Genomic DNA, 26,619 nt, shown 5'->3' on the forward strand with positions numbered 1-26,619 from the left:
ATCTATACACGACTACTGGAAAAACCATAGCCTTGACTAGACGGAATTTTGTTGACAAAATATTGTCTCTGCTTTTGAATATGCTATCTAGGTTGGTCAAAACTTTCCTTCCAAGGAGTAAGCGTCTTTTAATTTCATGGCTGCAGTCACCATCTTCAGTGATTTGGGGGCCCAAAAAAGTAAAGTCAGCCACTGTTTGCCCATCTATTTGCCATGAAGTGATGGGACCAGATGCCATGATCTTAGTCTTCTGAATATTGAGCTTTAAGCCCACTTTTTCACTCTTCTTTCAATTTTATCAAGAAGCTCTTTAGTTCTTTTTCACTTTCTGCCATAAGGGTGATGTCATCTGCATATCTGAGGTTATTGATGTTTCTTCTGGCAATCTTGATTCCAGATGGTGCTTCTTCCAGCCCAGCGTTTCTCATGACATACTCTGCATATAAGTTAAATAAACAGGGTGACAATATATAGCCTTGACGTACTCCTTTTCCTATTTGGAACCAGTCTGTTGTTCCAGGTCTAGTTCTAACTGTTGCTTCCTGGCCTGCATACAGGTCTTTCAAGAGGCAGGTCAGGTGGTCCAATATTCCCATCTCTTTCAGACTGTTCCACAGTTTGTTGTGATCCACACAGTCAAAGGCTTTGGCATAGTCAATAAAGCAGAAATAGATGTTTTTCTGAAACTCTTGCTTTTTCGACGATCCAGCAGGTGTTGGCAATTTGGTCTCTGGTTCCTCTGCCTTTTCTAAAACCAGCTTGAACATCTGGAAGTTCACAGTTCACGCATTGCTGAAGCCTGGCTTGGAGAATATTGAGAATTCCTTTACTAGCCTGTGAGATGAGTGCAATTGTGCAGTAGTTTGAGCATTCTTTAGCATTGCTTTTCTTTGGGATTGGAATGAAAACTGATCTTTTCCAGTCATGTGGCAACTGCTGAGTTTTCCAAATTTGCTGGCATATTAAGTGCAGCAGTTTCACAACATCATCTTTTAGGATTTGTAATAGCTCAACTGGAATTCCATCACCTCCACTAGCTTTGTTCATAGAGATACTTCTAAGGCTCACTTGACTTCACATTCCAGGATGTCTGGCTCTAGCTGAGTGTGAGTGATCACACCATCATGATTACCTGGGATGTGAAGATCTTTTTTGTACAGTTCTTCTGTGTATTCTTGCCACCTCTTCTTAATATCTTCTGCTTCTGTTAGGTCCATGCCATTTCTGTCCTTTATTAAGCCCATCTTTGCATGAAATGTTCCCTTAGTATCTATAATTTTCTTGAAGCGATCTCTAGTCTTTTCCATTCTATTGTTTTCCTCAATGTGAGATGTGTGTAACTGTGCAGTAGTTTGTACATTTGTTTGTATTGCATTTCTTTGGGATTGAAATGAAAATTGACCTTTTCCAGTCCTGTGGCCACTACTGAGTTTTCCAAATTTGCTGACATATTGAGTGCAGCACTTTCACAGCATCATCTTTTAGGATTTGAAATAGCTCAACTGGAATTCCATCACCTCCACTAGCTTTGTTTGTAGTGATGCTTCCTAAGGCCCACTTGACTTTGCACTCTTGAATGTCTGACTCTAGGTGAATGATCACACCATTGTGGTTATTTGGGTCATTAAGATCTTTTTTGTATAGTTCCTCTGTGAATTCTTGCCACCCCTTTAATAAAATCTACCTCTGTTAGGTCCATACCTTTTCTGTCCTTTACTGTGACCATCTATGCATGAAATGTTCCCTTAGTATCTCTAATATTCTTGAAGCGATCTCTAGTCTTTCCCATTCTATTGTTATCCTCTACTTCTTTGCATTGATCACTTAGGAAGGCTATCTTAACTCTCCTTGCCTATCGCTGGAACTCTGCATTCAGCCAGGTGCATTCTTTCCTTTTGTCCTTTACCTTTCACTCATCTTGTTCTTCAGCTTATACATATACACACTGCTATATATAAAATCACTGTGGGAGACCTGGGTTCAATCTCTGGCTTGGAAAGATCCCCTAGAGGAGGGCATGGCAACCAACTCCAGTATTCTTGCCTGGAAAATCCCCATGGACAGAAGAGCCTGATGGGCTTCAGTCCATAAAGTGTCAAGACACAACTTAGCAGCTAATCACAGCACAGCATGTATAAAATAGATAACTAATAAAGATCTACTCTATAGCACAGGGTAGTCTGCTCAATACTGTGTAATGGCCTACATGGGAAAAAAATCTAAAAATGAGTGGATAAGACCATGGTGTTGAAAAGTGGCAGACACAACTGAGGACCTTAACTGAACTGGTAACTGATGCATTTTGCAGTACAGCAGAAACTAGCACAACATTGTAAATCAACTATACACCAATGAAAATTTTAAAAAGAAAATAAAAATAACACAAGGTGTTTTCCTTAAGTATTTTGGGAAATAGGAAAAGTTTGAATAGTGAATAAAAAGAATAAATAAAATAATTGTATACATTAGAAAAAAATAAAATGAAGTTAAATTAGCTAACTCTGGGATATAGGAGGGGAAAATTTCCCCACATTGAATAACTCTCCTTTAATTCTGCTTTATATATGGTAAACAATAATTTTTAAAAATAGGATATTGGAAAAATATGTTATTAGCTTTCTTCCACTGCATCAGGCCCATTCTTCAGAAATAACCATTCTTTAAAATTAAATTTATTTTTAACTGGAGAATAAGTGTTTATAATATTTTGCTGGTTTCTTCTATACATTAACATGAATCATCCATAGGTATACACATGTCCCCTCCCTTCTGAAACTCTCTCCCATCTCCTACCCAAACCCATTCCTTTAAGTTGTCACAGAGTTCACTGTTTCATATGGCAAGTCCCCACTAGCTATGTATTTTACACATGGTAATGTATTTGTTTCAATGCCAATCTCTCAATTTGGTGGACTCTCTGCTTCCTGCACTGTGTCCACAAATCTGATTTCTATGTGTGTGTCTTCATTCAGTTCAGTCACTCACTCATGTCTGACTCTTTGAGACCCCATGAACTGCAGCACTCCAGGCCTCCCAGTCCATCACCAACTGCTGGAGCTTACCCAAATCCATGTCCACTGAGTTGGTGATACAATGCAATCATCTTATATCCTCTGTTGTCCCCTTCTCCTCCTGCCCTCAATCTTTCCCAGCATCAGGGTCTTTTCAAATGAGTCAGCACTTCACATCATGTGGCCAAAGATTTTGAGTTTCAGCTTCAACATCAGTGCTTCCAATGAACACCGAGGACTGATCTCCTTTAGGATGGACTTCTTGTATCTCCTTGCAGTCCAAGGGACTCTCAAGAGTCTTCTCCAACACCACAGTTCAAGACCATCAATTCTACTGCACTCAGCTTTCTTTATAGTCCAACTTTCACATCCCTACATGACTACTGGAAAACCATAGCCTTGACTAGATGGAGCTTTGTTGACAAAGTAATGTCTCTGCATTTTAATATGCTGTCTAGTTTGGCCACACCTTTCCTTCCATAGGGTAAGTGTCTTTTAACTTCATGGCTGCAATCACCATCTGCAGTGATTTTGGGGCCCAAAATAGTAAAGTCAGCCACTGTTTCCATTGTTTCCCCATTTATTTGCCATAAAGTGATGGAACCAGATGCCATGATCATAATTTCCTGAATGCTGAGCTTTAAGCCAACTTTTTCCACTCTCCTCTTTCACTTTCAACAAGAGGCTCTTTAGTTGTTCTTCACTTTCTGCCATAAGGGTGGTGTCATTTGTATATCTGAGGTTGTTGATATTTCTCCCAGCAATCTTGATTCCAGCTTGTGCTTCTTCCAGCCCAGCGTTTCTCATGATGTACTCTGCATAGAAGTTAAATAAGCAGGGTGACAATATACAGCCTTGATGTACTCCTTTTCCTATTTGGAACCGGCATGTTTTTCCATGTCCAGTTCTAACTGTTGCTTCCTGACCTGCATACATGTTTCTCAAGAGGCAGGTCAGCTGGTCTGGTATTCCCATCTCTTTCAGAACTTTCCACAGTTTGTTGTGATCCACACAGTCAAAGTCTTTGGCATAGTCAATACAGCAGAAATAGAAGTTTTTCTAGAACTCTCTTGCTTTTTTGATGATCCAGTGGATGTTGGGAATTTGGTCTCTGGTTCCTCTGCCTTTTCCAAAACCAGTTTGAACATCTGGAAGTTCACGGTTCACTTATTGTTGAAGCCTGGCTTGGAGAATATTGAATAACATTCCTTTACTAGCTTGTGAGATGAGTGCAATTGTGCAGTAGTTTGAGCATTCTTTGGCATTGTCTTTCTTTGGGATTGGAATGAAAACTGACTTTTTCTAGTCCTGTGGCCACTACTGAGTTTTCCAAATTTGCTATCGCATTGAGTGCAGCACTTTCACAGCATCGTCTTTTAGGATTTGAAATAGCTCAACTGGAATTCCATCACCTCCTCTAGCTTTGTTTATAGTGATGCTTCCTAAGGCCCACTTGACTCTGCATTCGAGGATGTCTGGCACTATGTTGTTGATAACACCATCATGATTATCTGGTTCATGAAGATCATTTTTGTACAGTTCTTCTGTGTATTCCTGCCGCCTCTTCTTAATATCTTCTGCTTCTGTTAGGTCCATACCATTTCTGTCCTTTATTGAGCCTATCTTTTCATGAAATGTTCCCTTAGTATCTCTAATTTTCTTGAAGACATCTTGCGTCTTACCCATTCTATTTTTTTCCCTCTATTTCTTTTCATTGATCACTGAAGAAGGCTTTCTTATCTCTCCTTGCTAATCTTTAGCACTCTGAATTCAGATGCTTATATCTTTCCTTTTCTCCTTTGCTTTTTGCTTGTCTTCTTTTCACAGCTATTTGTAAGGCCTTCCCAGACAGCGATTTTGCTTTTTTGCATTTCTTTTTCTTGGGGATGGTCTTGATCCCTGTCTCCTATACAATGTCACGAACCTCGGTCCATAGTTCATCAGATACTCTGTCTATCAGATCTAGTCCCTTAAATCTATTTCTCACTTCCACTATATAATCACCAGGGTTTTGACTTAGGTCATACCTGAATGGTCTGGTGGTTTTCCCCGCTTTCTTCAATTTAAGTCTGAATTTGGCAATAAGGAGTTCATGATCTGAGCCATAGTCTGCTCCCGGTCTTTTTTTTTTTTTTTTTTCTGTCTTTATAGAGCTTCTCTATCTTTTGCTGCAAAGAATATATTCAACCTAATTTTGGTGTTGGCCATCTGGTGATGACCATGTGCAGAGCCTTCTCTTGTGTTGTTGGAAAAGGGTAGTTGCAATAACCAATGCATTCTCTTGGCAAAACTCATTAGCTTTTGCCCTGCTTCATTCTATACTCCAAGGCCAAATTTGCCAATTACTCCAGGTGTTTCTCGACTTCCTACTTTTGCATTCCAGTACCCTATAATGAAAAAGACATCTTTTGGGGTACTAGTTCTAAACGGTATTATAGGCCTTCATAGAACCATTCAACTTCAGCTTTTCAGCGTTACTGGTCAGGGCATAGACTTGGATTACCGTGATATTGAATGGTTTACCTTGGAAATGAACAGGATCATTCTGTCGTTTTTGAGATTGCATCCAAGTACTGCATTCGGACTCTTTGTTGACTATGATGGCTCTTCTATTTCTTCTAAGGAATTCCTGCTCACAGTGGTAGATATAATGGTCATCTGAGTTAAATTCACCCATTCCAGTTCATTTTAGTTCGCTGATTCCTAGAATTTCGACGTTTACTCTTGCCATCTCCTGTTTGACCACTGCCAATTTGCCTTGATTCATGGACCTGATAATCCAGGTTCTTATGCAATATTGCTCTTTATAGCATCGGACCTTGCTTCTATCACCAGTCACATCTACAGCTGGGTATTGTTTTGCTTTGGCTCCATCCCTTCATTCTTTCTGGAGTTATTTCTCCACCGATCTCCAGTAGCATATTGGGCACCTACCGACCTGGGGAGTTCCTCTTTCAGTATCCTATCATTTTGCTTTTTCATACTGTTTATGGGGTTCTCAAGGCAAGAATACTGAAGTGGTTTGACTTTCCTTTCTCCAGTGGACAACATTCTGTCAGACCTCTCCACATGACCCGTCCGTATTGGGTGGCCCCACATGGCATAGCTTAGTTTCATTTAGAAACAAGGTTGTGGTCCATGTGATCAGATTGGCTAGTTGTCTGTGATTGTGGTTTCAGTGCGTCTGCCCTCTGATGCCTTCTCTCAGCGCCTACCGTGGACGCAGGGTATCTCTTCATGGCTGCTCTGGCAAAGCACAGCTCCTGCTCCTTACCTTGGACATGGTGTATCTCCTCACGGCTGCCGTTCCTGGCCTTGGACGTGGGGTAGTTCCTCTCAGTCACTCCTGTGCTGCATAGCTACTGCTCCTGTGCCACTGCTTCTGGACTGGGCAGCTGCCCTGGCTTCACTGCACAGCCATTTTTGCCCTGCAAGTAGGTTCACTAATACCATCTTTCTAGATTTTATATATATGGGTTAGTATATCATCTCTGTATAATAGCCTCTAGGTTCATCCACCTCATTAGAACTAACTCAAATGTGTTCCTTTTATGGCTGAGTAATATTCCATTATATGTATCATATCTTTTTAATCCATCCATCTGTCAATAGACATCTTGGTTGCTTCAATGTCCTAGCTATTGTAAATAGTGCTTTGATGAATACTGGAGAACATATGTTTTTACTGATTAGGGTTTTCTCTGGGTATATGTCCCATAGTTGGTTTGTTGTGTCATATAGTAGTTTTATTGCTCATTTTTTAAGGAATCTCCATACTGTTCTCCATAATGGCTGTATCAATTTACATTCCCACCAACACTACAAGAAGGTGGTTCACTTTTCTCTACACCCTCTCCAGTAATTATTGTTTGTGGATTTTTTAAATGATGGCCATTCTGACCAGTGTGAGGTGATACCTCATTGTAGTTTTGATTTGTGTTTCTCTGATTGAGGGATGTTGAGAATCTTTTCATGTGCTTACTAGCCATATGTGCATCTTCTTTGGAGAAAAGTCTGTTTAGGTCTTCTGCCCACTTTTTAGAGATAACAATTTTTTAAGTTTTCCATTTTTAGTTATTTGATGAGAAATTACAGAACTCTGAATCACATGCCTTCTTTTTCCCCTTATTTTTCTTAATTTAAAAATTATTTATAAAAAATGCATTAATTTATCACTTGGAGAGCAGGACGAGGGCTGGCCTGCCTTCACCTGCCTGGGAGAAAGAAACTGCCTGCTCACTGCTGGCAAAGCACAGTTCAGAGTATCCACCTGGCAGAACCACTGAAGAGATATTACTTCTTCTCTGCTGGGTAGCATGTTTTGTGGCCAAGTGTTTGGGCCAGCTTTCCTGCAGCTGCCACTTTCTGGAGGGATGTGCAGTAACAGGGCTGAGCCTGTGTTCAGCCCCCAGTGGTGTCAGGGTATGGCCTGAAGGTTCAGCTCCCAGCAGTGTCAGGGTATGTACTTCTCAAGTACAGAGGATGCTTGGGGTTGACCTTGGGGTGAATGTGCCTTGGCACATCCAGAAAATGCTGGATAGCCAAAAGTTCTGCTGCACCAACGTGGCCACATGAGCCTTCCCTTTTCCAGTCCACCCTGACCCCCTGCAAGATGTCCTATGGCCTGAGGGTGCCAACCTGGAAGGAAGGAACCCTCTTTGGGCTTCCAGATATCAATGAGTGCTGGGAAGAAACACCAGGTGTTCAGGTGTGTGTCTCCCAGGATGTTGAGAGGCACCTGTTCTGTAGCCCATGGGACTCTAGAGGTCAAACAGTGAGGCAGCCTGGGAAAGGGGACTTTCCTCAGAAGCAAAGCATCTCCTAGCCATTGACAGCCACTTCCAGCTGTATTCTGTTGTTAGTATGCTGCAGTTTTACTATGTTGACACTTTGTTATATTCTTTATATTTTACATTCACAACAATCTTGTTGCAACCTATGTGGAAACTAATTTCCAGGTGTATCTAAAGTTTGATTATGAAGAGAAAACCTTAAGATATTAGAAAATACACATATGAGGATCTATTAATTCATCATAGGTAAATTTCTTTAACTGATACTGCTGCTGCTGCTGCTAAGTCGCTTCAGTTGTGTCTGACTCTGTGCAACCCTATAGACAGCAGCCCACCAGGCTCCCCTGTCCCTGGGATTCTCCAGGCAAGAACACTGGAGTGGGTTGCCATTTCCTTCTCCAATGCATGAAAGTGAAAAGTGAAAGTGAAGTCGCTCAGTCGTGTCCGACTCTTAGTGACCCCATGGACTGCAGCCTACCAGGCTCCTCCGTCCATGGGATTTTTCCAGGCAAGAGTACTAGAGTGGGTTGCCATTGCCTTCTCCGTTAACTGATACTAAGAAGCAGAAATAATGAAAAAATGACAAGAGACATACAGATGCCCAACAAGTGTATGGAAAGATGCTCAACATCATTAATCAGGGAAATGAAAATCAAAACCCCAATGAGACGTCACCTCAAATGTTGACATGGTTATTATCATAAGACAAAAAGTTGGTAAGGATAATGAGAATTTGAGAAACTTGTACTCTACTGATGGGAGCATTAAAATGGTACAGTCACCATGGGAAAGTATGAGGGTCCTCAAAAAATTAAAAATAGAACTATCATATGATATTTATCCAGAATAATTAAACTTCAGATATCAATGAACTATCCTGTTCATCACAACATTATTCACAATAGCCAAGAAACAACCTAAATGCCCATCAATAAATGGATAAAGAAAATGTGGTAAATTCATATGGAACATTGGAATGGAACATAAAGTATGGAACATTCTTAAGTCTTAAAAAAACAAAAATGAAATCCTGCCATGTGTGACAACATGGATGAACCTGGAGGATATTGTGCTAAATGAAATAAACCAGGCACAGAAAGACAAATGCAATATGATTCCACTTTTAGGGTATATCCAAAAAGTAGTCAAATGCATACACAGAGAGTGGAATGGTGCTCACTTTTGGCTGGGAGGGGACTGGGGACTTACAGTTCAACAGGTATTAAGTTTTAATTATGAAAGTGAGTAAATTTTAGAGTTCTGCTGTACAACATTGTGCCTATAGTTAACAGTACTTCATTGTGCACATAAAGCTTTGTCAAGAGGGTAGATCTCATGCTAAGTGTTCTTACTACAACAACAGTAATAAAAAACTGTTAGTTAGATAATGGGGAACAGGGGAGCTGTCCTCTTGTTTCATCTCTGAGCAGCAGGGAAAATTCTCTAATGAGGAAGGCATTTGGGGAAACAGGTGAGCTGGGGGCATCTTGGGCAGTATTGCCACTCAGCAAAATGTCCACAGCTGTCAAAAAGCATACTTTGTTTATAATATTATACATTTTTATATGACAAGAAAAAAGTGAAAAAGCTCTTGGAATATCATTTTCATGGTTTTCAAATTGCTTGTGTCCTTGTGCATTTATCTCTGTGATGCATTCATCCTTCTAGAATTGATTGTAGGAATTCTTTTCATGCAAAAGGGTATTTATCTGTTAGAAAAAGAGAGAGAAAAAAATAAAATGTGAATATTCATTTTTCTTTTTTTTTTTTTAAAGAAAAGGGTGGAATTTAATCTTTATTTACAGGACACTGCAAGATATGAAACTCCACATAGAAACAAGAAACCCATTTGCATGACCAATGGTATGGAAAACTAAATTAAAATGCAAGTGCCTGTGTAATGTGATATATTTAGATCTGGCAAATTCAACAAAGAATTGCAATTGAGAATGTAGTAAAGATCTTTTTAAATGATAAAATAGACAAAGACTGATAGAAAAATAGTAAAATTGCATAACTATAAAATTTGTATAGATTAACATTAAATATGCATAAAATTATTTATCTAAGTTGATACTCTAAACATGAAACAAAAAGGTACACTGATTTAATTTTTATACTGTAAAGACAGCACACACATACACTAAAAGTCTAACCATATTAAGGAAGAGGCAACCCATTTCAATATTCTTGCCTGGGAAATCCCATGGACAGAAGAGACTGGCAGGCTACAGTCCAAGGGGTCGTAAAAGAGTTGGACATGACTTAGCAACTAAACAACAATCAAGCTTTTAAACAGAAAACAAAAAAAGTGGATTCTCTCTTGCATTGCTGAATTGGTGGCAGGGTTAACTGGTAAAAGCAATTGGAAAATGATTTTGAAATATTTCTAAAGTTGGAAATGAGCCAGTTTTACCAGCCATCAATTCTGGTGCTAGGAAAAGAAAACCTACATTGGCATCAGGAGTTGAAATATGATGGAATCCGTTCAAATATTCTGTGTGGTCTCTGCTAATAATTATTTTTCTGGTTTCTTCTAATTTTTGAGACTTTATGACATTTGTAGTTGATGTCTCTTGTTGTTTCCTTACATGATTGCCCATCAAACTTTACTGTTTAAGATTATTTCTTTTTCTCTACATTAATAAATCATTTTGAGCAAACTGTAAAGAGCCTTTAAAATATTTTCCTATGCAGCCAAATACCAAACAACTTCTGCATTCATATTTCAATTTTGATTCAGTATTGCATTTATTCTCAAATTATAATCAAATATGACAGGTACTATATCCTCCCCACTGGGTTTCACAGAAGCATACCACAGATTTTAAAAATCTATTAGTGCAGCATTACTAAGCAAATCTGTTATGGTTCACTTAAGCTTACTCAAAGCTTGTTGCAAGGCTCTGCTTGTTATAACTCATAACAGCCAACTTCACAGTTATTATTGGCCCTTGATACAAACTGACAGCAGTTAGAGAAATTACAATCTTTAACAACATGTAAATAAAACAAATTTCAAAGCTAGGTAACTCTGGAACAAATGTATTTTTTTTTTTCTTGGTCTACTTTGTCAGCTCAAGAGAAAATGTTTATAGCTCATATTATCTTGCAGAACTAGCCTGAAGCTTGTCTCTAAGTTCATTTGCACTTTTAGATTTTAAAAAACTACAATACATGCTGATGTAAGTAGGAATGAATATTTTTATCTGCAGCTTTACCTAAAAATCTCTACAACATAGTTTTGAAAATGAGAAATATGTAACCATTATTTCTTAAATTATCAAATCCTGATCATACTTATACCTTCAATTCAGTTCAGTTCAGTTCAGTCACTCAATGGTGTCCAACTCTTTGTGACCCCATGAACCGCAGCACACCAGGCCTCCCTGTCCATCAGCAACTCCTGAAGTCCACCCAAACCCATGTTTTGGAGTCAATGATGCCATCCAACCATCTTATCTTCTGTCCTCCCTTTCTCCTGCTGCCCTCAATCTTTCCCAGCATCAGGGTCTTTTCAAATGAGTCAGCTCTTCGCATCAGGTGGCCAAACTATTGGAGTTTCAGCTTCAACATCAGTCCTTCCATTTATACCTTAAAAGTGGTTAAATTTATTGACTATTTAACTTATCTGGTTGGACTGAAGTCTTTCTTTTTTTATGTACTGTGGAACATTTTATGTAACTCAACTGTCTATTGATAATTCATGGCAAGTTTCATCTATAAAATGATCTGAATCTCAGGTGTAAGATTCTTGATCATCTTTCTAACTGTTGCTACAATCATTACTTCCTTCAGGTTTTCTATTTCTTCTTGGTCCAAGTTTTATAATTTATTATTTCTTAAAAAAATCATCATTTCATTTATAATGCTTTCAGAAGTACATTGATGCAAATTGAATAGAATTATACAAATTTTATAATTTTATGCTGGCTATAATCTTATTATTGATCTAGCTGTTTATAATATTATCTATTTTTGATAGTGAAAATTTTAATGCAACATAAAATACCTTTTCGTATTGAATACCTTATATATTTTAACATGCTTCTTAGGACTTATGATAGGTATTTAACACTGTTTAAAAATGTGAGGAAATATTCCACTTTATCAGCAAATAAAAAAAAAGAGAGCTAATGACCTAGATATTATCATACTAAGTGAAGCAGATCAGGCCAGGGAAACACAAATACGTGGTATTACTTCTATGTGAAATCTAAAATATGTTACAAAGGAACTTATTTACAAAACTGAATAGTTTTTTTTTTCACATAGGAAAAATTTGCACTTCATGATGATGCATTATAAGTGAAAAAAAAGGATGCAAAAGAGACACAGAAAACAAATATATAATTATGAAAGGGTGGGGGAGTAAATTAGGGTTATATTATAATTAACATATGCACACTACTGTATTATAAAATAGATAACCAGAAAGGTCCTACTGTATACCACAGGCAACAATACTCAATAGCTTATAAAAACCTATAATGGGAAAAGGACCTAATGAAAATAAGTTCAATTTCAATATACCCATATTCTACCATTTGTTGAATTTGTTTCTTATCCATGATTGTAGCTGTTTTCAGTCATTTGTTGCTTCTTTGTTTTTACCCATCTTCTCACTTGGTTTTGTTCCTCAGATATCTGACATAAATTTGGGGACACAAATGGAAAGGTAGTGTATTCTAATTGTTGTGTTTTCTAGATTTTTTTAAAATGGAAAACAAGATTGGGGCTTGCATGTACTGTGGGGGTAGTTTGCTACCTGCATTTACCCCTATGTATGGCAGGCTACAGGAGACATTACCCTTTCTCCTCCTGCAGGTAACACAGTGGTTCACACACTGGTGCACATACATAGTACCTCTGTCAGAACAGAGGCAGGTGGGGAGAGAATATGCAGGGTTTGACACTCCAGGAATCATACTGTACATGCTTTAATATTTCTGATCTTGAGACCTTTTCTCTCTCTTGTATCCACACCTACTTATGAAAAGGACTATTGATGCCTCCAGCACACACTGCTAGTTATCAATCTAATATCCATTCTAGCTTTCTTCATTACTAATAGAAACCATAAAAACTTCAATTTAGTTTGGAAAGGCAATGTGTAAAGCTAAACAGAGAAAATGAAAACTATATTTCACATGCTCTCTTTTGAGAGAGATTGCCGTTGGACAAACTTTTGGCCAAAGAGCTATTCAGAAATGGGAAAGTCTGTTTAAAATAGGTCAGCTTGTACAAGCTTATTCCCTTTGTTATATATTTTTTCTTTTTTAAAAAATTTTTATTGGAGTATACTTGACTTACAATGTTGTTGATAACTAATATTGTTAGTTTCAAGTGTATAGCAAAGTTATTCAGTTATACATATTCATATATTCATTCTTTTTTGGATTCTTTTCTCATATAGATTATCACAGAATATTGAATAGCATTCCCTGTGCTATACAGTAGGTCTTTGTTGGTTACTTATCCTATTTAGTAGTCATTATTGTTGTTCAGTCACTAAGTTTTGTCTGACTCTTTTGTAACCACATGGACCATAGTTTCCAGGCTCCTCTGTCCATGGGGTTTCACAAGCAAGAATATTGGAGTGGGTTGTTGTTTCTTTCCCCAGTCCCCTTTGTCATTGGTGGGTGGTTCCCCATTTGATTTCTGATTTTTTTGACTTCATGATGATGCAAAAGAGATATACTTTTGGTAGAAACTGTACTTCAGTTTTAGGTTTTGATCTTTACCCTGGCTAACAATACACAGTAAGAAATCCTCTCCTGGTGCTGGGAGGTGGCAAGGAGCCTGGTTCTCAGTCGGCCACATCATCACATGGTAAACAGTGGATATACTTACAACCATCTGTACTTAGACAACCATTCAGTTTTTCACTTTCAGTACAGCATTCAGGGCACAGGAGGGCCAAGAGGAGCTACTCTATGTTCAAGGTCAGGAAGGGCAGCCAGTGAGGAGATACCCCTCGTCCAAGGTAAGGAGCAGCGGCTGTGCTTTGCTGGAGCAGCAGTGATGAGATACCTCACGTCCAAGATAAGATAAACCCAAATAAGACGGTAGGTGTTGCAAGAGAGCATCAGAGGGCAGACACACTGAAACCATAATCACAGAAAACTAGTCAATCTAATCACAAGGACCACAGCCTTGTCTAACTCAATGAAACTAAGCTATGCCCGTGGGGCGACCCAAGATGGGAAGGTGATGGTGGAGAGGTCTGACAGAATGTGGTCCGCTGAAGAAGGGAATGGCAAACCACTTCAGTATTCTTGCCTTGAGAACCCCATGAACAGTGTGAAGAGGCAAAATGATAGGATACTGAAAGAGGAACTCCCCAGGTCGGTGGTGCCCAATATGCCACTGGAGATCAGTGGAGAATTAACTTCAGAAAGAATGATGGGATGGAGCCAAAGCAAAAACAATACCCAGTTTTGGATGTGACTGGTAATAGAAGCAAGGTCCAATGCTGTAAAGAGCAATATTACATAGGAACCTGGAATGTTAGGTCCATGAATCAAGGCAAATTGGCAGTGGTCAAAGAGGAGATGGCAAGTGTGAATGTCGACATTCTAGGAATCAGCGAACTAAAATGGACTGGAATGGGTGAATTTAACTCAGATGAACATTATATCTACTATTGTGGGTAGGAATCCCTTAGAAGAAATGGAGTAGCCATAATGGTCAACAAAAGAGTCCAAAATGCAGTACTTGGATGCAGTCTCAAAAATGACAGAGTGATCTCTGTTCGTTTCCAAGGCAAACCATTCAATATCATAGTAATCCAAGTCTATGCCCCAACCAGTAACGCTGAAAAGCTGAAGTTGAATGGTTCTATGAACACCTACAAGACCTTTTAGAACTAACACCCGAAAAAGATGTCCTTTGCATTATAGAGGACTGGAATGCAAAAGTAGGAAGTCAAGAAACACCTGGGTAATAGGCACATTTGGCCTTGGAATATGGAATGAAGCAGGGCAACGACTAATAGAGTTTTGCCAAGATAACGCACTGGTCGTAGCAAACACCCTCTTCCAACAACACAAGAGAAGACTCCACACATGGACATCACCAGATGGTCAACACCGAAATCAGATTGATTATATTCTTTGCAGCCAAAGATGGAGAAGCTCTATACAGTCAACAAAAACAGGACCGGGAGCTGACTGTGGCTCAGATCATGAACTCATTATTGCCAAATTCAGACTTAAATAGAAGAAAGTAGGGAAAACCACTAGACCATTCAAGTATGACCTAAATCAAATCCCTGATTATACAGTGGAAGTGAGAAATAGATTTAAGGGACTAGTTCTGATAGATAGAATGCCTGAAAAACTATGGATGGAGGTTCGTGACCTTGTACAGGAGACAGGGATCAAGACCATCCCCATGGAAAAGAAATGCAAAAAAGCAAAATGGCTGTCTGGGGAGGCCTTACAAATAGCTATGAATAGAAGAGAAGCGAAAAGCAAAGGAGAAAAGGAAAAATATAAGCATCCGAACGCAGAGTTGCAAAGAATAGCAAGGAGAGAAAAGAAAGCCTTCCTCAGCGATCAATGCAAAGAAATAGAGGAAAACAACAGAATGGGAAAGACTAGGGGTCTCTTCAAGAACATTAGAGGTACCAAGTGAACATTTCATGCAAAGATGGGCTCAATAAAGGACAGAAATGGTATAGACCTAAGAGAAGCAGAAGATATTAAGAAGAGGTGGCAAGAATACACAGAAGAACTGTATAAAAAAGATCTTCACGACCCAGATAATCATGATGGTGTAATCACTGACCTAGAGCCAGACATCCTGAAATGTGAAGTCAAGTGGGCCTTAGAAAGCATCACTATGATCAAAGCTAATGGAGGTGATGGAATTCCAGTTGAGCTATTTCAAATCCTGAAAGCTGATGTTATCATCTTTCTACATTCCATATATATGCATTAGTACAGTCCAGGTTCGATTCATGATACTGGATGCTTGGGGTTGGTGCACCAGGATGACCCAGAGGGATGGTACAAGGAGGGAGGAGGGAGGAGGATTCAGGATGGGGAACATGTGTATACCTGTGGTGGATTCATGGTGATATATGGCAAAACCAATACAATATTGTAAAGTTAAAAAATAAAATAAAATAAAAAAAAGAAAGATGATGCTGTGAATGTGCTGCACTCAAAATTCCAGTAAATTTGGAAAACTCAGCAGTGGCCACAGGACTGGAAAAAGTCAGTTTTCATTCCAATCCCAAAGGAAGGCAATGCCAAAAATACTCAAACTACTGCACAATTGCACTCATCTCACACGCTAGTAAAGGAATGCTCAAAATTCTCCAAGTCAGGCTTCAAGAATACTTGAACCGTGAACTTCCAGATGTTCAAGCTGGTTTTAGAAAAGGCAGAGGAACCAGAGATCAAATTGCCAACATCTGCTGGATCATGGAAAAAGCAAGAGAGTTCCAGAAGAACACCTATTTCTGCTTTACTGACTATGCCAAAGCCTTTGACTGTGTGGATCACAATAAACTCTGGAAAATTCTGAAAGAGATGGGAATACCAGACCACCTGACCTGCCTCTTGAGAAACCTGTATGCAGGTCAGGAAGCAACAGTTAGAACTGGACATGGAATAGCAGACTGGTTTCAAATAGCAAAAGGAGTACGTCAAGGCTGTATATTGTCATCCTGCTTATTTAAATTATATGCAGAGAACATCCTAAGAAATGCTGAGTGGGAAGAAGTACAAGCTGGAATCAAGACTGCTGGGAGAAATATCAGTAACCTCAGATATCACCCTTACGGCAGAAATTGAAGAGGAACTAAAAAGCCTCTTGATGAGAGTGAAAGAGGAGAGTGAAAAAGTTTGCTTAAATCGCAACATTCAGAAAACTAAGATCATGGCATCTGGTCCCATCACTTCATGGCAAATAGATTGGAAAACAGTGGAAAGAGTGGCAGACTTTACTTTGGGGAGCTCCAAAATCACTGTTGATGGTGATTGCCTCCATGAAATTAAAAGACTCCTTGGATGGAAAGTTATGATCAACCTAGATAGCATATTCAAAAGCATAGACATTACTTTGCCAACAAAGGTCCATCTAATCAAGGCTATGGTTTTTCCAGTGGTCATGTATGGATGCAAGAGTTGGACTATGAAGAAAGCTGAGCACCGAAGAATTGATGCTTTTGAACTGTGGTGTTGGAGAAGACTCTTGAGAGTCCCTTGGACTGCAAGGAGTTTCAACCAGTCCATTCTGAAGGAGATCAGTCCTGGGTATTCTTTGGAAGGGCTGATACTAAAGTTGAAACTCCAATACTTTGGCCACTTCATGTGAAGAGTTGACTCATTGGAAAAGACTCTGATGCTGGGAGGGATTGGGGGCAGGAGGAGAAGGGGACGATAGAGGATGAGATGGCTAGATGGCATCACCGACTGATGGACATGAGTTTGAGTGATCTCCGGGAGTTGGTGATGGACAGGGATGCCTTGCGTGCTGCAATTCATGGGGTCGCAAAGAGTCAGACATGACTGAGTGACTTAACTGACTGACTGATAGCATTCAATCAATTACATGAAATATTTCACACTTTATTATAAAACAGGCTTTGCATTAGATGATTGTACCTAACTGTAGGCTAATATAAACATTCTGAGCTCATGTAAGGTGGACTGTTCAGGATGTTGGATGTATTAAATTCACTTTTGACTTAAGAATGTTTTCAACTTACAATGGGTCTTTTGGTATGCAATTCCATCATGGATAGAGGAAGATCTATACTTTTCTTTTGTGAACTGCCTGTGAAATGCTCTTGATTCCTGGAGACAGAGATGCATTCCTGATCCTATGAGGAAAAGACATAGCACTAGTAAACAACTGAACAAAAAATTTAAGAAGCCTGCCCCATTAATGATACTATTGTTGTTTGTTGTTTAGTTACTTAGTCGTTTCCATCTGCTTTGCAACCCCATGGACTGTAGCCCCCCAGGATTCCCAGACAAGAGTACTGGAGTGAGTTGCCTTTTCCTTCTCCTGGGGATCTTCCCATCACAGGGATCGAACACATGTCTCCTGCATTGGCAGGTGGATTCTTTACCACTGAGCCACCAGGGAAGCCTAATGATATCATGGGGCCCAGACCAAATAGACTACAAATATTATAGTTCCATACACAATTTTTAAAAATTGATTTTATTAAGGTTTGATTGATATAAATTGAACTGAACATAGCTAAAATGTGCATTTTTATATTTAGTACATGTTAAATCATCAGTATAACTGCAGTAATGAGTGTACCCATCACCCCCAAAACTTTGCTTACATTTGTTTTTTCACCTACCCCTTCACAATCTCTGTCCCAAATAACCACTGTTCTTTATGTCACTATATTTTACTGGAGCATTTTCCATAAATACCTTCCAAAGGCATTGTACAATGTTACATTCTCATATGCAGTATATCAGAGGTCAAATTACCTCATATCTTACTTAGTATGGTGAACCCTTTACACTTCAGAGATTCAAATGAAATAATTTGACCATCTTAAGTAGATTGTATCCTCATGATTGAATATTGAAAGTCTTTTGTATATTCTAGATGAAAATCCTTTATCAAGTGTCAAATTTGCAAAACTTTCTTCTAGTTCATTCCATATCTTTATAATTTTAACAATATCTTTTCCCAAAGTAGCAGTTTTTAGTTTAAATTCCAAATTACTATTTTTTAATTTATTAATCATGTATTAGTGCTGTATCAAAACATTCTTTCCTTAAACTAATATTCACAAAAATTTTCTCCTATTTTCTTCTGGAAGTTTTAAAGCTTTCATTTTACTATTAGGTCTAGGATCCTTTTTGTTTTAAATTTTCATTGAGTTATAAAGGTCAGATTGAAGTCCATTCATCAGTATATCAAAATCAAACTCTTCCTGGACTATTTACTTATAAGATAAAGTTTCCATAGAATTTTCTTGGTCCATTCTCAAAAATCTGTTGACTATAGCTGTGTGAATCTATTTCTGTACTCTCTGTTCTATCATATTCTTCTGCTAAGATTTTTTACTGGGATTGCCCGAATCTAGAAATCCATTTGAGAAGAATCTCCCATATATACCTACACTGTGAACTTCAGTTCCTGCAGTCTGTTTGGTCTTTCAACTTCAATATTAAATTCAGAGCAGCTGCAAGAGCCTAGATTTCTCCTTCCTGCTCCTTAGGATACTCTATAGCTTATCTTCTGTTTTTTTTCTCTCAGTGAATAATACCCTTTATTTTCCAATGCCTGTTATCTTGAATATGTCTATTTTTTTTGTTGTTGTTGTTTCAGGTGAGAAGATAAGTTTTGTCTCTGATACTTTATATTGATCATACATACACAATTTTCATTCAAAGCTTTATCATTATTTAGTACATGCAATTTATTTCCTTTATTTCTCAAAATTTCTTTGTCACTGACTATTTTATTTCTAGATTTCCAGAAAAGCCTTAGAGATTCAAAACTATATATTTTTAAAATCAATACTACACATTTAAATAGACAGGGGGAAGCTATGCATTCAGCCCATCATCTCAAAATAGGTTTTTATGCAAGATAAGCAATTTCAGGCCAGAATTCAAATGTGGCATTTTAAGATTTTGAAGTCCAAGAAATTAAAATGACAAGTATATTTTATAACATTTTGCTTTTGTGATTTTATTATGATTTATTGCTGTGATTTGATTAAAAAAAACAGCAAATGAATAACTTTTTACTGTATATTGCAAAACAAAATGGTGGCAAATGATAGAATATTTTTAGTTCCATATTTGCTACTAATTATCTCTGTGATTTGGGTGGTTTCCTTATACCCTCTGGGTTTGTTTCTTCTTATGAGGATGAAATAGTCATTGAATTTCTATTCAGTGCTGCTGGTGATTTTCCAGCAGGCAATGATTGACAATCATTCTATGGGTGAATTCTACCTGGCTTTCTGTTCTTCAACTCTAAGACATTTTCTTTCATACAGCTATAGATTTTGTTTTAAATTAGAGCTGGGACACATTGAGAGTTTCTTCACACCAGGTTTATATTTTTGTTCATTTTCTTCAGCTTATCTGATCCATTACTTTTCCTTTTCAAGCTCTTAGTGCCTTCAAAGGACTTGTTATTTAATTTTACCCAAGAAGAATTGAATTCAAGATATTACTTCTCCAAAGAGACATTTGAAGTTGTATTTCTTTTTGAGGTATATAAAAGATTGATCTCTTGTTAAAGGGATTTCACATACTGGTTGGAGAAAAGTTAGTTTGGAATTAGAGCATCTTCCCAGAAGTCAGTGAAATCATGTCATACAGATTAAGTGTTTGCTTACATGCAATACATTGCTTTCCCATTTTAAGTTAATTTTGAACTATATAATTCAATAGATAATTTAAAAATTCTACAGAGGTCTAGATAATATTGAAACACTTCACAAAACAGAAAAGAATTAACAATAAGCTAATAACAATGGAAGATGAACAAAATGGCATCAGCAAGAGGTAATCTATAAGAAGAAATGGAGTTAAGCTTTACTCAAGGAGCTTGGTGGTCATCATATATATCCTTACAATAAGAAAAAGCTGGTGGATCCAAAAGTCAGTGATTTTCTTGGACTCAATAGAAATCAATTTTCAGGGAAACCTGCCAGATGTAAAAAAGGAAGAAACTGGCCTATCCTGGGAGAAATATCCTTTTATCTGTTCATCTGGAATTGAAGCTTGTTGTTATTTCAGTTGCTAAGTCATGTCTGACTCTATGACCCCACGAACTGCAGCACACCAGGCTTCCCTGTCCCTCACTAACTCCCTAAGTTTGCTCAAACTCATGTTCATGCTAAACAGTTGGGAACACTAAATTGCCAGTTTTAATGATTTTTGGAGGTTGTGTAAAGATTAGTAAAAATAAAAAAAAAAAAAGTGAGAAACTCCTGGGGCTTTTATCTTCAAAGGACCCCACACTTTTGTTTGTTTTATCTCTAGGAGCCTCTCCAGTTTCTCATGGTAAAGATCTAAGAAAGATCCCTTTTTGGCTCTGGCAGGTGGAAAGGAAAGGTAAACACTGTGAAATCCATGAAGAGTTTTCTCTATAGCAAAAGTCTAAATTCAAGTGCAAGAATCTTGCCAAAGTTTTACAACAGCTGGGCAAAGGGATTTCCTTTTGGTCCATCCCTTTTAGCCTTCTTGTTACTGCTAAAAGGGAAAAAGTAGTCAATAGTGGTCAGGGCTTCAAGGAAATGAACTTTGATCACTGTAACCATGGGAAAAAATAGAGATCAGTGAAAAACAAAACAACATTATAACACTGAAGAAACATTCATGAAAGTCAGAGCCTTGATCCATAGAGCCACATAAGCATTGCAATTTAATTTAGGGATTATAGAATAATCTCCTTTCACACCCCTTCACCAGGCTAAAAGGATATTAGTATAACACTTCATTATATTTGACAAAGCTCTGCAACAGAGAATCCTTTTGAGGAGGAAGACTTCTAGAAGACAAAGTTAAGATACATGACGAAATAAGGACACTAGAGGAAACTACAGCAAAAAATAATACACCTAATTCCTGGCTAAGTTTTCATGAAATCTTACATAAAAAGGCCTTTTTAACTCAGTTCCTCTTACCAAAGTCAAAGAAAACCAGAACTGGACAATAGTTAAAATGATAAACACAAGGGAAGAGTATGGGATATGATATCACTTATATGTGGAATCTAAAAAAAAAGGGAGGGCAAATGAACTTATTTATAAAACAGAAATAGACTTACAGATATCAAAAATGAACTTAGAGTCAGGACTAACATGATAGAGGGAATGAGACCTGAAATACAAGAAAACTCAATTTTGAACACAGAAAAGTAGAATTTTATAGCCAAGTAGCTTGTTTGTAGATATAAAAATACTAAGAGGAAATATTAAGAACATGGATAAACCTAACAGGATCTTTGTTGAAGGTAGGCCAGGGTAATCAGATGCCATCTGGGGGATAGTAGGGATGATGAGAAATTTGATCAGATATTGAGGCTGGGGAATTTTGACTATAAAATTAACAGGATTCTTGTCATAACTGAGCAATGATAGTCCAAACTAAAAGCCTACCTGAGAATAGAATTTGGAGGAGCTTGACTAAAGTTTGGCTAAGGAAAGATTCAGGATTACTAGATACATATGTACAGTTTTCAACAAAAACTTTAGAAGACAAGCTAGAACACAAAAATATTCTTTGTCTAAGGAGACAAAGAGAACATCAGAATCAGACTGAGTTATGGCAGACTTTGGAAGCAGTCTGGGAAACCAAATAACTAAGATCAGTATGCTAAATATTTTAATGGAAAATAGAGAACACGTAAGAAGAAATGGGTAATATAAACATAAGGATAGAAACTCTAAGAAAGGATTGAAGGGGAATGTTCAAAACTAAAAACACAGTCAAATGAAGAATGTGTTTGATGACTTGTTCATTGTCATTCAGTTGCTAAGTCATGTCCAATTCTGTGTGATCCCATGGACTGCAGAACACCGGGCTCCTCTGTCCTTCACTATCTCCTGGAATTTGCTCACATTCATGTCCATTAAGAGAGTGATGCCTAAGCAGCAGCTTTCATGTGGCTGGAGAAAGAATCAGTGAACTTGAAAATTGGTCAGTAGAAACATCCCATATTGGAATTCAAGGAGATAAATAAATTAATAAAATAGTACATCCAATAAATATGGGGCCATATCAAAAAGCATAACATGTGTGGATTAGGAATGCAAGAAAGAGGTAAAAGAGAGAAGAAATATTTGAAGTATTGAACAACAGATCACAGATTCAGGAAGGATGGAGAACATCAAGTCTAATAAGTACCAAAACAAAGCAAACAGAACAAAACACCAAAGAGAAACACACTTAGGTATATTCAAACAATAGGAAAGCAAACACAAAAAAAGCCAGGCCAGAAAATACAGCACCTTAAATGAAGAGGAATGATGATAAGAATTAATTAGCCCTTCCTAAGAAACTATGAGAATAGACAAACATTTAATTTGTTGAAAAAAAAAAAAAAAAAACTAGAATTTTCTACCCAGTAAAATTATCTGACAAAGTGAGGTAAAGTAATTTTTCAAACAAAAATAACAGAAGAGTTCATCTCCAGCAGATTTGCCCCACAAGAAATGTTAATAGAAATTCTTCAGACCAAAGAAAAATGATGTAATTTAGAAACCTGGGTAAACAATAAGAGCACTGGAGAAGCAAAAAATGGAGATAATTTTATTCTTTGTCTTATTTGATCACAATGACAACTCTTTAAGGCATAATAGTACCACTGTATAGGTGATTAGAGTGCATAGATAAGTACAGCAATGTTAGTAATGTCACCAGAGATGGGAGGAAGGAGCTGGAAATACTCTGGTGAAAAGTATCTGCACTGTATGTGATATGGTGCTATTTGAATGTGGATTTAGACTAGTTTAAAATGTTCACTGTAAGGCTTCCCTGGTTCAGTGGTAAAGACTCCAACTGCCAATGCAAGAGACATGCGTTCAATCCCTGATCCAGGAGGATCCCATGTGCTGCTGAAAAACTAAGCTAGTGCACCACAACTACTGAGCCTGTCCTGGAGTTGCAGCTACTGAGCTCACATGTCCTAGAGCCCATACTCCACAACAAGAGAAGCCATTTCAACGAGAAACCCGCGCATCACAAGGAAGAATAGACCCCTCTTGCCACAACTAGAGAAAAGCCCACACAGCAATGAAGACCCATCACGGCCTAAACAAATAAAATAAATGTTCACTATAAACCTTGGAACAGTACTAAAAACTTTTCAAAGTACAATTGATATGGTAAGAAATGACATAAAATGATATCGTATAAAAACTACAATTAACCCATAAAATATACAAACATTGTAGATATTATTCTAACTATATCAACACTTGCTTTAAAATGAGTAGTCTAATTATACCAAATAAATGACAGAGGCTATTAGAATCTATTAAAACACACACGATCCAATTTTACATATTCTATAAGAAACCCACTTTAAATATGAACATTTGGTTAAGTTGAAAGTAAAGTGACAAATTATTTACCATGGGAACAATAAAATAAAGCTGGAATATCTGCATTAATTTCAAACATATCAGACTTCAGAAGATGGACGATGACCAGTGACAAAGGAGCCCTTACACAATATTAAGATGACAGTTCTCCAAAAATATATCACAGTCTTAACCATTTATGCACCCAACAACGCAGCTTCAAAATAAGAGGCAAAATTAATAGGTGAGATAGACATATCCATTGCTATAGTTGGAAACTTCTATATTTCTTATCACAATGGTTAGTTCAACTAAGCATAAAAATCACTAAACATGTACATGGCCTGAGCAGCAGCAGTCATCATTATCTAATATTCATTTATGGAAAATATCAATACAACTTGTAAACCTTTAGTTAAACTAACAAGGAAAATGAGAAAGTTACACATTAGCGATATTAGAAATGACAGAGGAGTCATTAACAGTGATGTCAGGAATAGTAAAAGGGTTATAAAGAATACTTTGAACAACTCTATGCCTCCAAATTTGATGACTCAGGTGAGATGGACCAACAGATTTCTTGAAATACACAATCTACCGAAACTCATACAAGGAAAAAATAGATAACCTAAATAACTCTGGAGAAGTCCGGCTCCTGGCCTCACAATCTAGTTTGATATTTCAAGCTTGACTATAGGCAATTACAAAGGCTCTACCCGGCAGGTCTCCGAGGAAAGCAGACCTTTCCACTTGATGCAGAGACAATGAATTGCAGTTTCTGAAAAAAGTTATAGGCAAGGGCTTAGGCCTTGCTGGCAAGCCATGCTCTTATATTTAGATGTATTCTCAGCCAGGTGTTCTCAGTTGGAGGTCTCTCTACCTGAGGGTTTGGCTGAGGGCTTTCCCAGGTGCCTCTCAGACTAGGTGTATTGGAGACAGTTTTCCTCACTATAACTCGGTACTTTGTCCTTTTCTACCCTAATCTCCCCCTGCTTTCTCTCTCCAGCCTCAAGGTCCATAGCATCATAGGAACCATTTGGTTCTGTCTCTCACGGTGGTGAACTGAGCATCTCACACCCTCTGTTCTCATATACCTGAACCAATGCAGTGACTCATGAGGGAAAATGGAACTTGGAAAAAGTAAGCATTTCTTCTGGGTTTAGCCTTGCACTTAAAATATCACATGCGATCAGAGATTAAAGGCTTTACTATTAACCTACTTTCATTTTGTTTTGTTGTTGCTTCTTTTTTTTAAATCATTATTTAAAAATTGAATTATAGTATTTTACAGTGTTGTGTTAGTCTCAGGTATATGGCAAAGTGATTCAATGCTTTTTCAGATTTATTATATGATTGCTTATTACATAACATTGAATGTAAGTCCCTGTGTTATACAGTAGTTCTTGTTTGCGTGTTTTATAAATAGTAATTTGTATATGTTAATCCCAAGCTCCTAATTTATTCAGTCCCCCACTTCCCTTTGGTAATTAAAAGTTTGTTTTCTATGTCTGTGAGTCCGCTTCTGTTTGTAAATGAGATCATTTGCATCATATTTTAGATTCCACGTATAACTGATATCATATGATATTTGTCTTTGCCTTCAGTCAGTGTGATCATCTCTAGGTCCAACCATGTTGCTGCAAATGGCATTATTTCATTATTTTTAACGGTTGAGTAATATTTCCTTGTATATAAGGCATCTTGTGGCTTTAATTGAAGACTCTGACACCTAGTTGTCCAGCTCTCTCTCTTTAGCTGAGCTCTTGACAGCTCTATATCTGTTAAATAAATGCAATAAATAATTAATAACCTAAACAAAATAAAACAGATAATGTCACTGGAGAATCTACTGCACATTTATGAAAGAAATAATACAACTTCTCCACAATCTCCAGGAAATAGATACAGAGGAATCACTTCCTATATGATAGATGCCTTATTTTTTAGGTGGAAAATCCCAAAGAATCTTAAGAAAAGCTCTATAACTAATAAGTGAGAATAGCAAGATTGAAGAATATTTGATCAATATACAAAAGTTGATTGCCTTCCTATATATCACAAATGAACAATTAGAAACAATGCAATTTAATGAAGTATTTATGTATAAACTTTATAAAACCTTTGTAGGATTGATATGTGGAAAGCTATAAAAATCTAAGAAAAGTCAAATAAATGAAGATACATTGGAATATTTAATGGTACCAATTGTTTTCAGCTTGAATTATAGATTAAACACAATTCCCATTGCTATATCAGCAAGATATCATGCAGATATTAATGATATAACTAAAACTTTTATAAGAAAAGGCAAAAATCTAGAATACCCAACCTAATACTAAAGATGAAAGTCTAAGTTGGAAGAATCATGCTACCCAATTTCAAGATTAAACCTAAAATTACAGTAATAGAGACAGTATGGTATAAACAAAAGAACAGATACATAGATCAAAGGAATAGACTAGAAAGCCCAGAAATGGACCACAGGAGTATAGTTGTCTGATTTTTGAAAAGTATTCAAAGTTAATACAATAGAGAAAGAATTGTCTTTCAACAAATGGTATTTGGTAAATTAGATGTCCATAAACAAAAAACTAAACATCAACAAAGCCTTATAATTTGCACAAAAATTGATTGAAATAGATTATAGTTCCAAATGTGACATGTACAACTCTAAAATTTCTAAAACAAAATGGAGGAGAAAATCTATGTGACTTGGGTTTTGATGGATGAGTTTTCAGGTATAGTATTAGCAGCACAGTCCATGAAAAAAAAAAAATGATTT

The sequence above is a fragment of the Bos taurus genome, chromosome 17 (genome assembly GCF_002263795.3).
Source record: "Bos taurus isolate L1 Dominette 01449 registration number 42190680 breed Hereford chromosome 17, ARS-UCD2.0, whole genome shotgun sequence".
Lineage (NCBI taxonomy): Eukaryota > Metazoa > Chordata > Mammalia > Artiodactyla > Bovidae > Bos > Bos taurus.